Source organism: Herpailurus yagouaroundi, unplaced genomic scaffold, assembly GCF_014898765.1.
Source record: "Herpailurus yagouaroundi ecotype Mexico unplaced genomic scaffold, PumYag 210, whole genome shotgun sequence".
NCBI lineage: Eukaryota > Metazoa > Chordata > Mammalia > Carnivora > Felidae > Herpailurus > Herpailurus yagouaroundi.
The window spans coordinates 2657945-2676571 of record NW_024412441.1 but is presented as its reverse complement, the minus strand read 5'-3'; the positions used below and the strand labels follow the sequence as shown (position 1 = coordinate 2676571).

The 18627-nt window shown below is 41.2% G+C and overlaps 1 long non-coding RNA gene across 4 annotated transcripts in view; it reads left to right on the top strand.

Moving 5' to 3' along the window:
• LOC121016259 (uncharacterized) overlaps positions 1 to 18627 on the top strand; it is a 249064-nt gene that overhangs the window by 48323 nt on the left and 182114 nt on the right. For all 4 annotated transcript variants that reach the window (XR_005784186.1, XR_005784185.1, XR_005784187.1 and 1 more), the window contains exon 3: positions 17100 to 17212. This is a non-coding gene — a long non-coding RNA (uncharacterized LOC121016259). The remainder of the gene's footprint in view (positions 1 to 17099; positions 17213 to 18627) is intronic.

Here is an 18627-nt window from a genome sequence, read left to right as displayed (position 1 = left end):
CCAAGGTTCCTTCTATCTGGTGGAACCACCATTCATTTCAGCCTTGGATTCTTTTGCTGGAACCTCAGCATATGGCCAGGAGTCAGGGAAAGAGAGGGAGTAAAGGATCATGTGATAATGTTTTCTAAGCCAGGCCTAGAAATGCTTCTATTACTTCCTCTCATATTCCATTGGCTGGTACTCAGTCACATGGCCATTCAACAGCAAAGGATCCTGGGAAATATAGTCTGTGTGTCCAGGAAGTGTAGGGAACAGGTTTTAATGAACAAATGACAGCTCTGTCATACAGATAAAAACTTACAGGCACAGAAGTGTTATAACAATAACAGCAACAACAAATCAAATCCTTTCCACCCTCCTAGCCCCTTTCAGTCCCTTAAATCGACCACTTCCAACTTGTTTTGAGAAGATGTGACAGTGAGAATGACCTTACACTTAGCTCTATGCAGCATACACATTGTGGAGGAGGAAGAATTCTACATTTCAGATTGTTAAAGTAATTCTGGATCAAGGATGCAGAGTTCAGTGAGTTGTGTCACGGGCCACTTGGGTGGAAGCATCAAGGTCACCAAAGACCAGGGTTTGTGAGGCTCAGCACCTTTCACATTTTGAGCTGGGTAATTATTTGCTGTTGGAGGCTGTCCCATGCACGATAAGATGTTTAGCAGAATCCCGGCCTGTATCTGCTAGATACCAGTAGCTTTTCTCCCCCTAGTTGTGACAATAAAAAGTGTCTCCTGACATTGCATATGTGCTCTGGTGGGCAAAATTACCTCTGGCTAAGAACCACTTCCAGAGAGGTTGAACCTGGGGGACATAGAGGAAGGTGGATCTCATTACCGTGGGCCTCAGATTATGGCACCCCTGAGCTTTTTGTAAGAACGCCCCTTAGCTTGCATTGTAGAGAAAGATGAGGGTGTGGAGGAAGAGCGTGGATGGGCCGCTTCAGCATAAAAGACTGTGTTAGGTGCTTTATGCCATCATCCAACTTTAAGATCGGTGAGTAGCTTTTGTCCGTGACTGTTTCCATCCTCTGTCTCTCATCCCTGTCGCAGCTGTTGGCCAGTAACATGACAATACTTGAGGAAAAGTTGGGCATTTGGGACAGAGGGAGCTGGGCGTCAACTTGATTTACTTGCTGTTGCCCCAAACTTCGGTTTGTTGTTTTGGGGGTTTTGGGTTTCTTTTCTGAAGTGCAGCCCCCTGGTGGATAAAGATTGACTCTACCTCTCTGATTCAGCTGCTCTGTGGAGACAGAGACATTAAAAAAGAATTAAGAGTGAAGACAAGTATATTGATCTCCCTCACCAATCTCCTCCAACCGATACCTCTTAATCACAGAACAAATTGGAGTCCTGGTAAACTACTTTAATGAGCATCCATTCTATTTCCCAGTTCACATGATTGGAAGGGAAGCTGTCTTCCTTCCTCCCTACCTGGCTTCTCTTTGTGTTGTGATTCACTCATACCGCATCTATATTTCATTTTATGTATACATACATATATATATTTTTACATTTTTATCTGTGTTTTGCCATAGCACTGGAGGTTTATTATTGTAGATCATCGTGAGGCACCTGAATATTTTGCAAGACAATGAGCCTCTAGAATCTCAGTATCCGAGGAACTAATTTTGTGCAGCAAGAGGAAAAAAAAATAAGGAAAGAAAAAGGAAACAGTAACTATACATCTGGTTTCTAGACAGTATTAGGATGGCATAACTTGTTCCTGTCTGAGTGAATTCAGTGGATTTGTATTGTACAGTGCCTGCTTAAAATGTGTAGCCAAATCAGAGCAGTTCTTTAAATTAAAAACAAACCCCATGGCTTTCACAGCATTGCGAGTGTGCCTCCTATTTGCAACTCTGTTCAGGTGAAACCAACTCTTATCCCAAGAGGGTGGGCAGGCAGGAGAGCTCTTAGTGCACAAGCATAAATTTCTTCGCCCTTCCAAATGATATTTTATAAAATTGTAAAGGAAATTGACACCCCAAAGTGCCTGGGTAATGCCATGTCATAAACTTCATAGTGTAAATTGGAGAGCTGGGGTGGGCTTGTGTTCTGAGCAGCAGGCTGCATACCCGGAAACTGGGTCCATGTTTCCAGGTCTGTTTCTGGTTTTGTGTCACCCAGGGGAAATCAGTACTTTTGTCAGGGCCCCGATTGCCCATCTCCAAAGTGTGGATATACACTTCACTCCCTCCCTTTCTCTGTCCCCAGCTGTACCTTGCATTATTGGTATTCAGAAAATAGATGAGCCAGTGTTTATGAAACACTTTGAAACTCTGAGTGAAATAATCTTATGCAAGCCTAAGTTGTTATCAACTGTATTGTTATCCTTATCGTTACAATGTACATGCTGTTGCATATTTGCAAATTACATACAATAATTATCTGAGTACATACAGTAATTCAAGTACCATCACTAGCACTTGACATTAGTATTTCATAGCAACTTGCAGGGCAATAAATAATGTTGGGATTCTTTCCCTTGACACTTGATTATTTGTTCAGGGCTCAGAATTTGTTAGACATTATAATTAGGAGAATTTAAGCCGTATCTTCCAGGGGCTTTGTAATCTCTGACATCTTCTCTCTGGCAATAGTCCTGTGTTATAAGAGGTTCCCAGAATACTAAAGCTGCTGGAAACATTTGCATTTACTCCTTCAGTGTTTTCATTTTGCAGATGAGGAAACCAAGGTTCAGGAGATCAAGTGACTTTCCCAAGGCTGTGTACCTAGTTAAGGTGTCAGAACTGGAATTCGAGTATCTGGATTTCTGGTTTAATCCTCTTTTCATTGCCCTTCACTACTTGGGAAAGGCAGAAGAGAAAAGGGATAGAAAAGCAGGTTTGATTATGAAATTCCTCAAGGACGATAGAACCCCAAAGTGTTAGGAGTTTAGAAGTCTTCCCAAATGCACCCTAAAAGAGTAATTGAGGTTGACAAGAAAGGCGAAGGTCAAAATGTAGCCCATGGATTAGAGATGTTGATGGCGTGGTTAGAAGACTGTAGGATCGGTTTCCCTAGAGAGCCTTGGCATCATCACCTAGTGTGAAGTCATAGTCCTTGAAGTTGTTCTCGTCTCTCTGGGAAGATAGTGGGTGGGCTCCTTTCCACCACCTTTACAGCTGGGATGTAAATGAAGACTGTCAATTCCTGGCACTCATCTGTTGCCTTCTAGAGAACACACACCAAATAGTTAGCTATTGGGGCGCCTGGGTGGCACAGTCGGTTAAGCGTCCGACTTCAGCCAGGTCACGATCTCACGGTCCGTGAGTTCTAGCCCCGCGTCAGGCTCTGGGCTGATGGCTCGGAGCTTGGAGCCTGTTTCCGATTCTGTGTCTCCCTCTGTCTCTGCCCCTCCCCCGCTCTTGCTCTCTCTGTCCCAAAAATAAATAAATACGTTGAAAAAAAAAAATCAAATAGTTAGCTATTGATGATGGTGGACGTGAATGTTGGGGTGGGTTCCCGGGGTGGAGTATGGCAGCCACCTCACTGCCTGTGGAGCAGTGATTTCCATTACTGTGTGGAAACATTTATGGTTGACCGATATTCTCCAGGTGATTCGTGGGCTAGTCTTTCATCGTATTAATATTTTCTTCATAATACAGGACTATTCCTGGCATGAATTAGTAATGTGCTTATGATATTTAATGTCATTTAGACAGTCGCTGTTTGCTTGTTAGCAGCAGCAGTGCCTCTTCCCATTTTTTTCTGGTAGGAATCCTTTTTTTCCAGTCAGTCATCAGAGATCACTTTTGCTTTAGTAGGCTAAACTTCAAACCTAAGGACTGATTTTGAGTAGGGAGATCCATATTATTCCTGGGAACATGGAAGAGTTAATTACATAGCATGGCACTGAAGTTGAGCGTAGTGTTGAGAATACTACACTAGAAGACAAAGGACCACGAAACTCACACTGACTTACCTAGCAAGTACCTTTGTAGTATAACAACTCACTTAACATTTCAGGGCCTCACCTTTCTCTTCTGTGAAATGACAGAATTTGATTAAATCAATTCTAAAGCCCCCTCTAGTCATAAAATTATAGGAATCTAAGTGAATTGAAAATTGATGGTACAATTTAGGAGGAAGCTTCCTGGGATATGGAACTTCTAGAAGATGTGATTGCAATTCTTCTGGAACACATAAATTACAGTAAATGACCCAAGAGTCAGAGCCCTGAAGTATCGAAGCTTCCAAGGTATGAGAGAATAGCTTTATTTTTATGCTGTACCCAAACCACTCTTTCCCCAGACATGACAAGAATATTTCCAAACGTAGATATTGAGTGATGACATAACAAAACATTGGCCGTCACAGACAATCTCAGTGTTTCTTAACACTATGCGACAGAATGGTGTGCCGTGTCAGGTCTTTCTTCTAGGCTTAGGAAGGAAAGGGAGCAAAAGAGATGCTGGAGGGGAAGCAGAGAAAGGAACCGAGGCACAGACTTGCTGAGCTGAGTGTTTGCTAGTAAAACGGCACTAAAAACACATCTACTTGGTATGACTGAAAATTAATAAAGCTGATTCTCGTGTGGCTAATAGGATCCATCCTAGGTTCTTATCATGTCATTCCACATACATTAAAACAAAACAAAACACTGAAACCCAGTGGGGTAGCTCTTTGATCTGCCACCAACTTGGCAACAGAGAATTTGCCCTCATGAATTGGAGCCACACAGTATAATTTTTCATTGTGACATAGAATTCCTATGACAGAGGGGTTCCCTTATTGCCCAGTGCCACCACCAGTAAGGTCCCATTGTGTGTGTGTGTGTGTGTGTGTGTGTGCCTCCAGCCCAGTGCCCAGTGCGTTTGAGGAATTACAGTAGTTTAGGGAAGAGATGTCGAGAAACCTCTCTTGTTTCTGCAAAGCCATCTTAATCATGCCTGCCTCTTTTCTTTGGGTTGATTTACATAGCAGTATGACATTTCATCATTAAGGAAGCAGGTCCCAATCTTCTGTGTCTTTTTCTTGGCTTGTCTGGCAAGCAGTTCTCTTTTGCAAGCTATGAAATCCTTAAGGAGGACTTCCTGGCAAGGGAAAAATCCTCAGTCATCCAACAGTCTCTCACTTTTCTATTTTAAATCTTGGCCATGCACATATGGTTGGGCATGTGTGTCTAAAAATTTCTTCCACATTGACTAACTTGAGCTATTTAATAGATTGTGCTGGCCGTGGGCCTCTACAGCAAATCCTGTGATGCTCATCTCCCTCCCTGGGGAGGCAGGAGACCGCCTCATGCATTTGCCTTTGTGCTTTCCTTGTAATCTCCCTCTCTGGCCCTGTTAGAGCATGAAAGTTAAAGCCCGCTTCTTTGCTCATTTTCTTGCAATTAACATTGTCTTTGCTCTCCTACTTCCAGCAGAAAAGTGAGATCTCCAAATATCTTGGTTAATGTCCCAGCAAATGCACTCTCCCTGGAGCTTTGCTAGGGATGTTCTAACTCATTTCTAAGGACAGGAGAGCTTGAGGATATTTCTACCCTCTGCTCTTTAAGGCCTGATGGTGTATATGTGTGTATGTATGCATGCGTACGTGTGTGTCTGTGTGCATGTGTGAGTTTAATGTGTCTCAACCTTCACTTTTCCCCGAAATTTGTAATCTCTTGTCTCCAGCAGTCCCAAACACAGACCTGGGTCCTATTAGGTTCTTAGAAAAGATGGGTGAAGTGAATTCGAAAACAAAGCTGGGCTCTGGCAACTTTTCTCCTTCTTCCAGTTGTAGAGAATAGGGCCAAAGGGACACAGGAGCACGGTAGAGGCTTGCACCCAGAGCTCATCTCCAGCTGTGCCTCTTCCAGGCATGAAGCCCAAACCCCCATGGTTTTCTCAGCAACTTAGCAACCCCGAGAAGCTGGCAAAATGATGCCCTGTGATCCAAAAGAATGACTGCCCTGCCAGAAGGTGAACTGCTCTGTCTTCCTGAAAGAGACTATTCCTAAGAAGACAAAGAGCAATACTAACAATAACATCGTCATCATCATCATCATCATAATGTGGGAGAAGAGCTGTACGTGAATACCAAGTAGTTTAGAAGCTTGCATAATTCCCACCCCCCACCTCCCCACCCCCAGGAATCGTATACGTTGTCACACTCTATGCCTGGACTGTTTAGCACTGTCTTAAAACTCGGAGCCGCTCTAAGAGTGGTGATATTATCCTCCTGCTGGGGAGGCTCCAGAAACTTCAGGTTTTGTTGAATGTTAAATATGTCCCCTGAAGTTTATCACAAACAGCATGAAGGAATAAAACTGCACGTGGCTCGTGTTCCGTAGATCTTCCTCCCCACTGAAATGACAAGCCCTTAAGTTAAAAAAGTCCGAAGGGTATGTGATAGATGTGAACATCAGGCTTACCTTCTCGGAGGGGTGCCTCGGCAGTGCACGTGGTTTCAAACTTTATATAAAATAATGCTGCTCTAGTAAATGGGAAGAACATGTTGTCGTTTTTGGACTCCAGACAAAGGCAAGAGTAAACATGCATTAAAACGGAATCTCTATTTTTAACTCACCTTTCTCTTTCTAGAAATCACATCAAAATTGGATGACACATACTACTGCATATCTTTCAAGGCTGTAGCAACTTCCCAGCAAAATTCACAAAAATCATTACTTTCCCACTGCTAGTCAGATGGATAATGTCTGAAGGCACCACCAACATTTTCTCTGGATTCTGCGGGCTCTGCGGATTGGCGAGAAGTGGTTGATTTGGACTTTGTAGCTCATTTAGCAGCTCTCACTTTGTTGTGGTCTCTGGGAGGAAGGTATTTAGGTGACGTGGCCCCCTTTCTCCTTTCTCTGCTAAGCTTCCTCAGCCCTTGGAAAACTGTTTCTTTATTTTGCATTTCTCGTTTTGCTTTTAGTTTGTTTCTGTATCTAGATGTGGTACTTAAGGCATCCGCCCCAAGAGCCTCAGGACACCGGGCATCCCGGAAATGGGGCACACATGCCTGTTTATGGGCTTTGAAAGCACGTGAGCAATGGCACAAGGGACTTGGGATCTGCTGCCCGTGGAGCTTCTGTCATGGCCCTTCTCCTACCCCTCTGCTGAGAGGAAGGAACACCCAGGGAGGGAGTCTCAGCCTTCCTTGACATGCTGTTTGGGGCCTACTCCTAATAATGAAGGGGCAGGAGCCTGAACAGAAGAAATGAATACTCCCACAGAATCATCATGAGGCTTTCCAGGTATTGCCAGGGTAATACCTGTAATCCTTGCACGGCCCTCACTGTGGTAAGGGCTTTGCATGTATTACCTCTTTATGCCTCCAGACCATGCCTTGAGGCAGGAACCGTTATTCTCCTAGTTTATCAGTTGGGAAACTGAGGCAGAGGGTGGCCGTGTAACTTGACTAAAGGTCACAGAGCAGTCAGACCATCCGGCACCAGAGACCACACTCATAACCACTCTGTTCTCCTTCCTTCATGCACCACACCTCATTTCATCAGTGCAAGTAGCTTGTAAGCCAAAAGTAAAATGCTCAAATGTACTGTCCTTTGACTACCAAGACCTCGAGGCCATCTTTCCATCACAAGTGGTGCATGAGGCTTGATTTTTATTTTTCTTTGTTTGCACTGATCCTCACTGCTCACTTCCTAAGACCATTTTAGGAATGCCAGTGGCATTGTTTTTAATTTTTAACACTTGCCTGAAAATACACAGATAGTCCACAGGCATAGCAAGGTTCTGTCTGTAAACACACCCACGTTGGGATTGAATGCACGATCTTACGTTAGGACCACCTATGACCTTACAGAGCTAACCAGCTCAGGTGATGGAAAACAATCTGAAATCAGACTGATGCTCCCTCCCCACTGTATGTAAATTCAGCCATATACAGCATACTGGGGGTGTAAGGAGAGAGTACAGTGTTGCTAATTTGTGGCTTGTATTTTATGGAAATTAATTTTTTAACCAAATATTAGAGTAAGTAACTAATATTCACTCTTCTAATAAAATGTTATGGATCCTCACTGTGCATATAGAACTATGCCAGATGAGGAAGGGAATATGATGATACGTAAATAAGGGTCCCTTCCTTTGGGGGATTATAGACTAATGGGGAGAGATGATGGAGAATGTAAAGTCCCCCTCCCCCAAAATTGAAAGTCACAAGAAAGTAAATATAACAAGTTGTTACACCCAAATGGCTTAGACACAGATTTCTCTGAATTGGAAAGGGAGAGAAGGAGAAATAGGAGAACTAACATTTATTATGAATCTATGCTATCCCAAATGCTTTTAAAATGTATTTTTGATGTAATTATCACAATAGCCTTGTAAGGCAGACATGACTGTTTCCTCATTTTAATGATGAAGAAGCCAACTGATGCAAAAAAATTCCTGCCCTATCCGAGGGTGCGCCATTCTGTCTTCCCTGTAACTATCACCATGGTTCCCTTAGATATTTGGTGGTAGACTTAGAGTTTTGAAGCCAGGCATTAGTTCAGAGAAGGCTTCTTCGAGGAGGCGGACTTGAGGTAATCAGGATAGAGAGCATATGGGCAGAGAGCGGGAATCGGCATGGATGCCCTGATGGAGAGAAGACTGTGCATACACACTGAGCCAGAGCAGACTTAGTACTCTTAGGACATTTACTTAGGGGTGGAGTTGGAGATAACGTTAGAAAGAGGCACGAAGCTAGGTTTGCATCACTATGAACTGATTCTGGTGAGGAAACCATAATGCATGTGTACACACACACACACACACGATCACCAATCGTTTGGCCACATTCAGTCTCGAACATAGCAGCAGTAATATTTCAACTCCACATTAAATGTATGTTTTTAAAATTTCATATCAAGGTATATGGTCTAGGTAGGAAAATCAGCTCTTCTTCACCCTGTGATCATTCATTGAATTGTTGTTTGATGTCAATAAGCTGTGTAAACCCCAATGCTTGCCTTACCCTCTTACCGTCCCGCTCATTGCTTGCTTTACCTGAATAGGTCAAGTAGAGAAATCCCTGTGGATCCAGATGTGTGGGTTTTGCATTCTACCGGAGTTTTCAAGGGGACTAGAAATGGAAAGTAGCAACTACATAATCCTCTCTCTGGGACATGCATAATTTTCTAAAAAATCCCCTTTGCCTGACTTTATAATGTCACATTCTAAAATATTCAGGTTGCTTTTGTTGTTCTCTCCATAAAAAATTAATGATCATGAAAGTATTATCATGTTTATTTTAAAGCAACTATTTTCTACATTTTAATTAAAAGTTGTAATTCACCATCTTTTGACCAAGTTATCTTAAATCTTCATCTTATTGGTAATGGGTATTGGGCTAGATTCAGAGAGAAATACAAGCGTTACTTAATGCAAACAGTAAAATCTCGGCATTTCTAGAGATATGGTTCTGTTCATTTCATGTGCTGCGCTAACTCTGCCTTTTTAATTAGAAATATCCTCCTGCTTATGCAAGAATCCTGGGAAAGGGGCATTGTCTTATTCATTATGTATTCCGTGAGAATCACAAGTGGACAAAACCAGGCATAATACAATGACTGTTGTGTTATTAAAGCACTTTAATAAGGTTGCTCCCTCAGTAGAGTGAGCTTCTCAAATACCCATTTCTTTTTCAAGAGGTGAGCTGCATGGAGCGAGATGTTCCATGCTTCTCTGGGTATGAGTGAGGCTCCTTTCTGTATGTATTTTACAGATTTCCGTGGGTGTACTACCAGACTAGTTCCTCTCCCTTTTTAGTCCCCTGTCCTGTCTTAGAGAGTGATGTCCTAGAAAGTATTGGATTTTCTATTTTTGTCCTGTAGTATATAAGAGGAAATAGTTTAAAATAATGATATATAAGGGAAAGTTCTGTAAACAAAGATCCACTACATTTGGGGCATTTCTATGCAGTGTTGCCCTGCTATATTTACCCCTCTGTTCTCCACCCTCGGCAACAAAAAACATATTGGTTAAGATTCTATCTGTAATGGTTTTCAGTAAAAACAAAAACTTTAATGGTACTAAAAATCTCTTTTAAGAAAGAAACTGCAAGTTGTGAGGAAGGGTGGAAGGTGGGGAAGGAGGGAGAGAAGAGAGTGAGGAAGAATGAAAGGCAGAGAGAGAGGAAGGGAGGAAGGAGAAAAGGAAGGGTTTTTTTTTGTTTTTTTTTTTTTTAAGGTACCCACCCAATTGTAGCAGAGCAAAGACTTATCTATATGCATTACTTTGATTTCAAATTATTTTTAGCATGGCTTTTATTGTACTCATTGTTACATACATAAATCTTTAAAGTAATACGTTTTGTAAGAAATGGTCATAAAAATTTACAGCCAGTAACTTTTCCCCTGTCCCTTACAATGATATTCTACTAAAACCATTAAATGGTTCTCATTAATGCCCTTTAAATGATTGTGTAATGACCCACAACCGCTTGTAAGTGAACAACCATTAAAGAATTACCAGTTCTTAGCATGCTTTTAAGTACAGCTTAAATACATGGGAGGTAACATATAATATATTAGAAAAAGTATTAAATTTGGAATAGTAAAAACATGATCATCACAAAAGAATGAGTAGGTGTGCAACTCTACCCTGCAATGACCATGGTTCCTACTGAACATATTATTACAGTAGGTTTTATGGCATTTGTCCTTTTTTCCATATTAAATCTTTTTCCTTTTTTTCTGGGATTAATAATAATAATAATAATCTCTGTCACAACAGGAGTGAAAGTGCATATGAAACCAAATGGGGGAAATAATTAAACCCGTGTGTAACAGACAGCAGCCTATCTAAACAAAAAGTGAACAGTCTGTCCCCCAGATATTTTCTACATGAGGGCAATTATTCATTTTTTCCTAACCCTACAGATATTGGGTAAGGGATGGTCTAAGCACTTGGATGACTGAATTTTTTACACTTCAAAGTGTTCTGCATCCTGGGAACATGGTCAAAGATACTAAAAAAGAATAACTCTTCCTTGAAGGTGTGAGGTCAAATTAATCCTCTGCTATCCAAGGCATGTCTTGTAGCAAGCTTACCCACCCATGTAGAGTTGGGTGGTTGACTTACCCTAAACTACAAATGTCAAATTTGTGAAGAGTTTGGTGGCATGTGTTTTTGAAGTGCTTTCCGTCCTGACAGACCTTGTTTATACCCAAGTGCCACTTACGGGGATGGGGCAATAGAACCAGGGCCGCAGGAACCTTATCACAGATACAACAACGCACAGGTCGGCAAGATACCGAAGTAAACGAGGGACAAGAGAAAATCAAATTATTAACTTCCATTTGTATCTGCTTACCTTGAAGACATTTCATCAGGGGGAGGGGGAGCTGGGGGCAGAAGTAGTTTGGGTCTGGAAGGCACAGCTACATATCTTTTCCTGTGTAATTTTAGAAACCTCAGGTCAACATTAAATCCCCAGCTGGCATCTAACTGGCCTCCAAGGATTGATGTCACACTACATTTTCTGCTCTCCAGTAAGCTCTGCTTATCCCCACACGTTTCCTTTACTTGTCTCCTTCTGATGCCGTGAGCCAGTGGCAGGGAGGAGACTCCTAATCTCACAGGTGATAAGTTAGACTTACAAAGGTGATCAGACTTGTTTCGCTATATCTTGAAAGTCTCAGCTTAGGTGTTACTTCCCCCCAAGGACCCTTCCCTAACTCCACAGAGTTGTTCCCTTAATGCTTATCAAATGCTAGTAGAATGCCAGAAGATCTGGGAGGGCAGGAGCCATGTTGGTCCTATTCATGGCCAATCCCTCATCCCTAACACAGTGGCTGACAATGCCGGGCTCTTAAATAAATATCAGGTTATTAAACTCACCCAGAAAGGTTGCAGAATAAATCCAGTTGGTCACCTAAAGCTGGATAATTCTAAATAGGTCACTATTCAAAAACAAAGCCATGTTGGAAATTTATAGAATTGTCGTTAGAAAGTGGGAATTTGGGCCTGTCAAGAATAAAATGAATCTCAGGCATTCCCCAATTTCTCCTTTCTGTGTCCTTTCTCCTGTTCCATTCTGGTCCCTCCAGTCTCTGTCCTCTTTCAAGCAGCTCTGCTTCTATTAGTCTCATCTCTTCCATTCCTCTCCTTTGCCATAAAGCCAAATCCCCTCGAAAAGCTGTTCTTCAGAAGCTGCTTCCACTTTACCCTAGTCCAAGGGTGCCTGTGCATCTTGAAACTTTGTTATATCGTAAAGAAAGTTTGCTTTCCCTTGACTGCAGTTCTGGGTATTGGTGGGCTTGTGGGACGCACTTCCTGGGCACCCTGGAATTCTGATGGAGTGCTGGGAGAGAGTGGAGTGGAGGAGGACTTGGGTTAACTTGAAGACTGACCTAGGAAAAAGCATTTCCCTTAACGGGCTTGTAAAATACATCAAGCATAGAAACAAAGATGAAAACAGAGCACACACACACACACACACACACACACACACAAACCCAACTCTTATTCTCTCAATATTTTCTTAGCTCCGTGTCAGCTGGTCGTCTCTCTCAGAGTCAGGGACCTTTCCCATCTCTGACTGTGAGAACACATCCAACTCTGAGACTCTTCCCTGTGTGCCTGGCAGTAGCTGCCACACTGTGTGTTATTTAAGAAGCTCCATTTGGCTCCATGCTCTACAGAGGAGAGGAACATATGGCCTTGACTGTTAAAAATATTCATGAGTCATGTTGCCCAGTGTTGAAGTACAGCCACCTCAAGGGCAATTTTCCAACAGCTCATATTGGTTTACAACATGGAATGAAGACCAGATGAAGTTCCAGGAGGTATTCAGAGGAGACAGAATGCAGTGACGCAAGTTAGAATTTGGTCACTATGCTGGGTTGCATGTCCCTTCTGGAAAGAGGCATGGAGTGTTAGTAGAATATCAGAGTGAGGGATCCCACTCTCTGGTTCCATTTATAGACCCCTTGTTCTGCTAAATCCTTCTGTAGAAAGAACTTGAGTAGACTTGGAAGTGAGGGTTACTCCATGCATGGACTCGCCAGTGACTTTCTTCTTCTTCTGTGACCACAAAGAGCTCACCTTGCCTCATGGCATTTGCTTGGTCTAGAATACTGTGTGCTTTAACTCCCATGCTGCTAATGGAAGGCTCTTCCAGGATAAGCATTCCTGGTTTAAAAACAAAAGAACAAAAAACAAAAAACAAAACAAAAAAATTAGTTAAGGCTCCTAGGGAACTTCTGAAAAAGTGCAGATTGTGGATTTTTGTTATTGTTTTGGTGGTGGTTTTCATTTTCACATTTCTGAAGTTTCTATAGAAATGGTCCTGAGTGTGTTTGGCTTCCTGGGGACATTTTATGTTTTTTGTCAAACACCAATATTAAAGAAGCACAGTCAGAACAACTGGGGCTGGGGGATAAAACGACTTAGCTCTCAGATGGTCTAAGAGTAGACAAGAGGGACGTCTATAATAGCTTCATGATTTAGAATACAATGTACTGTTTGCCCTCTATCCTTTTTTCTATTGTAAATTAATCATTAGAGGGCTCTATCTGAAGCACTTTTTTTCTCTCTGTGTATCCTGTTTCAACCTGCCCCATGCGGGCGACTGCACCTGACTGTAATTTGGGGAACACAAATTGCAGTGGTTCAGCACTTTGTGACTCCTCTAATAAGTTAATGTCACTCCCATCTCTGACACAATTCAATTCAGAAAGGTTGTGATGTATCATTAATGCATTAAAAAATGTTGTGTTTTTAGACTTGAATACCTGGAATTAGTTGGGGGCCTGACAATCCAAAACAGACTCTTTTACAGTGCTTGGGAGCCCTGAGGAAGCAATTCTTGTTTAAGCATCTGCGTTATCCAGGAAGCCCAAGTACTTCAAAGGTCTGTGCAGGATGCTCAAAATAGGCACCTTGCCAAACAGAAATTGAAACACATATACATACTATACTATTTGCCTTACAGAAATTAATTTTCAGCCAGCAGCACCTAGGATTATTTAATATTTATCTTTAGCAGCAGGAAGATGAATCTATTATTTTATGAGTTGATTTTGTTATTTTACCTGAGTGTTTCAGTCAGTCTTTACAGTAGGAGACCCTTACGGTCTCCCCTATGCCCTGCCTGTTACCCTCTTTTTTAATTATTATTATTTTTTAAGTGTTCAGAAGCAGTGGGAAGGTTCACTTTTTAATCACTTGATTTCCCCCGTTGGTTCCCTGGGAAGAAGTGATCAGGTCCTTTCAGTAATCTGAGTAAATGTTGAGATCCAGGGTCCTACCAGTTAAATGGACTGTTTGGTGGTAGTCGGTGTTGAAGAAACATTTCTGGATTGCAAGTCAGGAAACTGAATTCTAGAGCCTCTCTTCACCTTTGTGACCTGGGAGAGATCTCTTAACTTTTCCCAAGCCTGTCTGCCATCACCTGTACCTAGGTAGGTTAGAGTCAACAGTCCCTACCGGAACTCTTTCCCCTAGTGATTCATCATCCCGAAATGCCACCGGGTCTTACAGTTCCTCCTCCTGTCGCTGAGATCCCAGAGGGTTGTGTGCTATGTTGATTGTTTGTGCCTGTGAAATTAAAGCACCGAGAAAGGAATATGTCAGTATGTTGAATAACAAAATGACTGATAGAGTATCAGGGGGACTTGAGTGTATAAAAAGCCACAATATTGCAAAGCACCTTGTAGATGGGAACTGTTAAATATCAATGGAGCATTGCTGTGTCTGCACTGTCAGCGCTTCCCTGTGACCACAGTGAGAGAGATGCTAAAATGTCATTTCATGGACCACATTATGTGCTGCTTACGATGAATATTCCGGCCATGGTTTATTACATTTTTGATAAATTGTAACTTCTTGGACCCAAATTTGGTTAGCTTATCTCTAGTGCCATTTAAATCTTAAAAGACTGAATTTGCCCCAAAGATTTAATCATCATTCAGCAGCGGTCTGTAACCATGTGGTACTAATTTAAATTACTGTAGCAATGGACAAGTCTCTATCCAGAAATTAATAAATGCAATTTATAAGGAATGTTAAGTAACAACTAACAATTTAATGCTTTGTGAGTTTCAGCCAAACTGATTAAATAATTAAAACAGATTTCTAGGGATAGGGGAAGAGATTTTACCATAAAAGAGATAAACAGTTTGGGAATTGTATGCATTCTTTTAGACATTTAAGATAATTAAATCCAAAACCTATGTTAAAATAACACTGAAGGTCTGGTTTAAATCACTAGTGGGAATTGCTAAGTTAAGAGTTGAACACCATCCTCAATGTCTGCTCCATTGTTTTAAATAAGGCATTTGGGGACTCTCAGAGCACTGGGTCAGTTTATAGAGTATGCTATTGGTAGAACAATATTGGTCTCAAGCACAAATAAATGTATCAAATGGAACTACCTTCTCGCCATGATGTTTCTAGGCTTTTACTAAGTGAAACTAGATGGTTAGAATCATCTCAGAGCTATTGTACCAACCTAAAACTTCCTGGTTTTCAAGTTCTTATTTGTTGAAGAAAAAATAAAGGAATTTAAAGATTATAGATTACAAATGGAATGTGTAATAAGGATAATATGTACTTTGATGGACTTAAAATAATTTACTTTGCAACAAATTATTGAGTGCTTGTACATGTGCAGTGCAGGTATGTCTGTGATACAAAGATTAATAAATAAGGAATGGAAATGCTCTGTTTTCTGATGAATCATAACTTTGTAGGCAGCAAAAGCAGATGGGTAGTCCCCTTGATAGAAATGACTATAGGTTACCATAGGGCATACTCCTTTTAAGGATAATTTTTTAAAGTGATTTGCATGAAGGGCTCAAAAGGTGCCCATCATTCATTCTTTGCCTTGCGTCTGCAGTCCACCAGCCCTGGTGGAGAAAGACTATTGAACCACTTCCTGCCTTAACTGTGTGAAAGCTGGATGGTATTTACAGGATGGAGTGGAAATGTGAAAGTTGTTTAAAAACCATCTTTTTTGGGGGAGTGCATAGCTAGTGAACACTGTGGGGGCTTCCCGCCTTAACTGTGTGAAAGCTGGATGGTATTTACAGGATGGAGTGGAAATGTGAAAGTTATTGGAAAACGATCTTTTTTCGGGGAGTGCATAGCTAGTGAACACTAGCTGGTTGAATTTTCACGGAGCTGACCAGCTACTTGAGGGTTAAGTACACGCCAGTTGAATGTTCTGTTGCCCAATAGGCTTGGAATTCATTACCTACCAAACTGAACTTACCACACTTTCCTGCAAATGTACTTTTCCTTATGTGATAACCAATTGCCCTGGTATGCCTGGGACCCAGAGGCTTCCCAGAATGAAGATCTCTTAGCACTGAATCTGGAAAAGCCCTGGCAAACCCAGATAAGTTGATCACCCTGGTTTTTACCTTTTTCTCTTGCCTCCTCTACCCTCATTAACCATACTTACCCGATCATTCTGGACTTTTCCAGTTCTTTTTCCACATTCAGATTTTTTACTGAGTTCCATTACGTATTTCATCTCTGCCTCTTCTCCAGACTCCTTGTTATTGCCTTGGCTCAAGTGATGTCTTGATGTTCCTGAACTATTGAAGCAACTGCTAAACTGAATAACCTGCTTCTAGACTTGCTCTAGACCCATGACCCAGCTGCCAGTGATATTTTAAGATGTCTATTCACTTTGTTAAGCCTTCAGTGTTACTTCTTGCACCAAATCCCAGTTTATATACATGAGGTAAAAAAGACTCTGTCATCTGGTTCCTGCCCCAATCTCCAGGCTCACCTCCATCCACACCTCCTCTTGAACTCTGTTCTCTGGCCATTTGGATATCCACTTGGGATTTCATGGGGGCAGAATACTAATTCACACTTGTACACCTTGGGGTATAATATTTCCTCTTTTAAAAATGCCCTTCCTCGTCCCTTTTTCATCTCAGAAACAACTAATTATCTTTTAAGACCCACATCCTTTATGGGATACATAAACACAATGTGATGTTCAAGCATCACATTCCTTTATGAAATCCTCCTACCCCCAAAGTAAAAAGTAAAAGTGCCTAGTATACTCATCATGGATCTAAAACACATTTTATAGTTATTTATTGAGTTGTTAGTCTTCTGTTATAGATTATATATTTTAGTGTAGGAACTTGTATTGTGGTGATGAAAAACTGATTTTATTAACATTTATTTTTAGGTTTTGGTATTTGGTCTGACACATAACAGACCCTGAAATGTTGGTGGAGCGAATGAGGAATCTCTCACGCTGCATCCTGGGAACTATACTTAGACAGCAATGCAATGTGTGTGGTGAGTTTCCAGGCACTTTGATAATGCCCTTCTCCTTTCACCTGGTTGAAACTTTTAGTACTTATTTACCTGTTTATCATTTCACTATTATGTCATCCTTTTGCTCATAGAATAACTTCCAGAAGCAGATTTTATGTCCACAAGTTAGAAGAGGTACCATTTTATATCATTTTCTTTTCTTATGTTGTATTAGTTTTCATTCAACTCTAACAAACACTGTTGACTGCCTATCCAACATCCGTCTCCCCACCCCATGACTTATCCTTCCAAACAGAATCCTGTGTATTCCAGGGTCACCTTTCCTCTGCAAGACTGTGTACTTCTGAAAAGGTTGCTTTTCTTCCCAAGGAGGGTGTCTCCTGATTAGTCTAAGGCAATCCTAGTGCCCACATATGTAAAGCTACCTAAAGACAGCTTGAAGTTCTTGTGATACAGTTCTGGCCAATGAGATGTAAGACAAGTCTGTTGGAGATCTTGTGGAAAGGTTCCCTCTTACAACAAAGGTACCAGGAAGAAATGGTCTCTTGTTCTCTGAATGCCATTCTATCTATATGTGACACCTAAAACTACTGTGCCATCTTGTGACATTGAGGGAAGCCAGCCTTTGGGTGAAGCCAACACTGAGACCAACATAGCATAAAAATATAAGGAACCCAATTATGGATGTCATTATATGGAATCTCTGATCCTGCCCTAGCTAGAGCCCTCATTCTCCTTCTTCTAGACTTGTAATTATGTTGCATATGGTTGAAGGTCTCAAAATTTACACAGACAAATTTAACATTGTAATCTGAGAGGGCCAGGGGTGTTTGTTTAATACATACAATATGGTACTTTGAAGGTAAGGATAAAAATGAATAAAATATACTCAAAGGAAGAAGCCAAAATGACTACCTGAGAAGATTCAAGTTCTACCATTTATCAGTAACTACTTTGAATGAATCAACCAATGAAAGAGGATTCTGTTCGAGGAATTACAATAAGTGCTTACAAGGAACACAAAGTCTAAGCAGTCATAATCTTTTTCTGTGTGAGCTAATGGTCTCATTAGGGAGCTGGAGCAGCGACCTAAATTACTATAAGATAAAGAAGAAAGTAATGGATATTATGGTAGTGATAATGATCTAGCATTTTACTGAGCAGTCACTATGTACTAGGCACCATTCTGAGTCCTTCCCAAGAATTTTTATTTGCATCAGCTGTATTTTATCTCTCAAATATTTTTCTCACAGACCACGTCCTGTAAATACTTATATGCCACTATACTTGTATAAGTCTCTCCCATTCTATGAGAGAGAGAGAGAGAAGAAAACCGCCATCTTTCCTGACTTTCCTTTCCTTTCAAGATACCGCCTTATTTATCTTTACAAACTTCACCAAGTTTTTTTATTAATAAACTTTATTCTTTTTTAAAA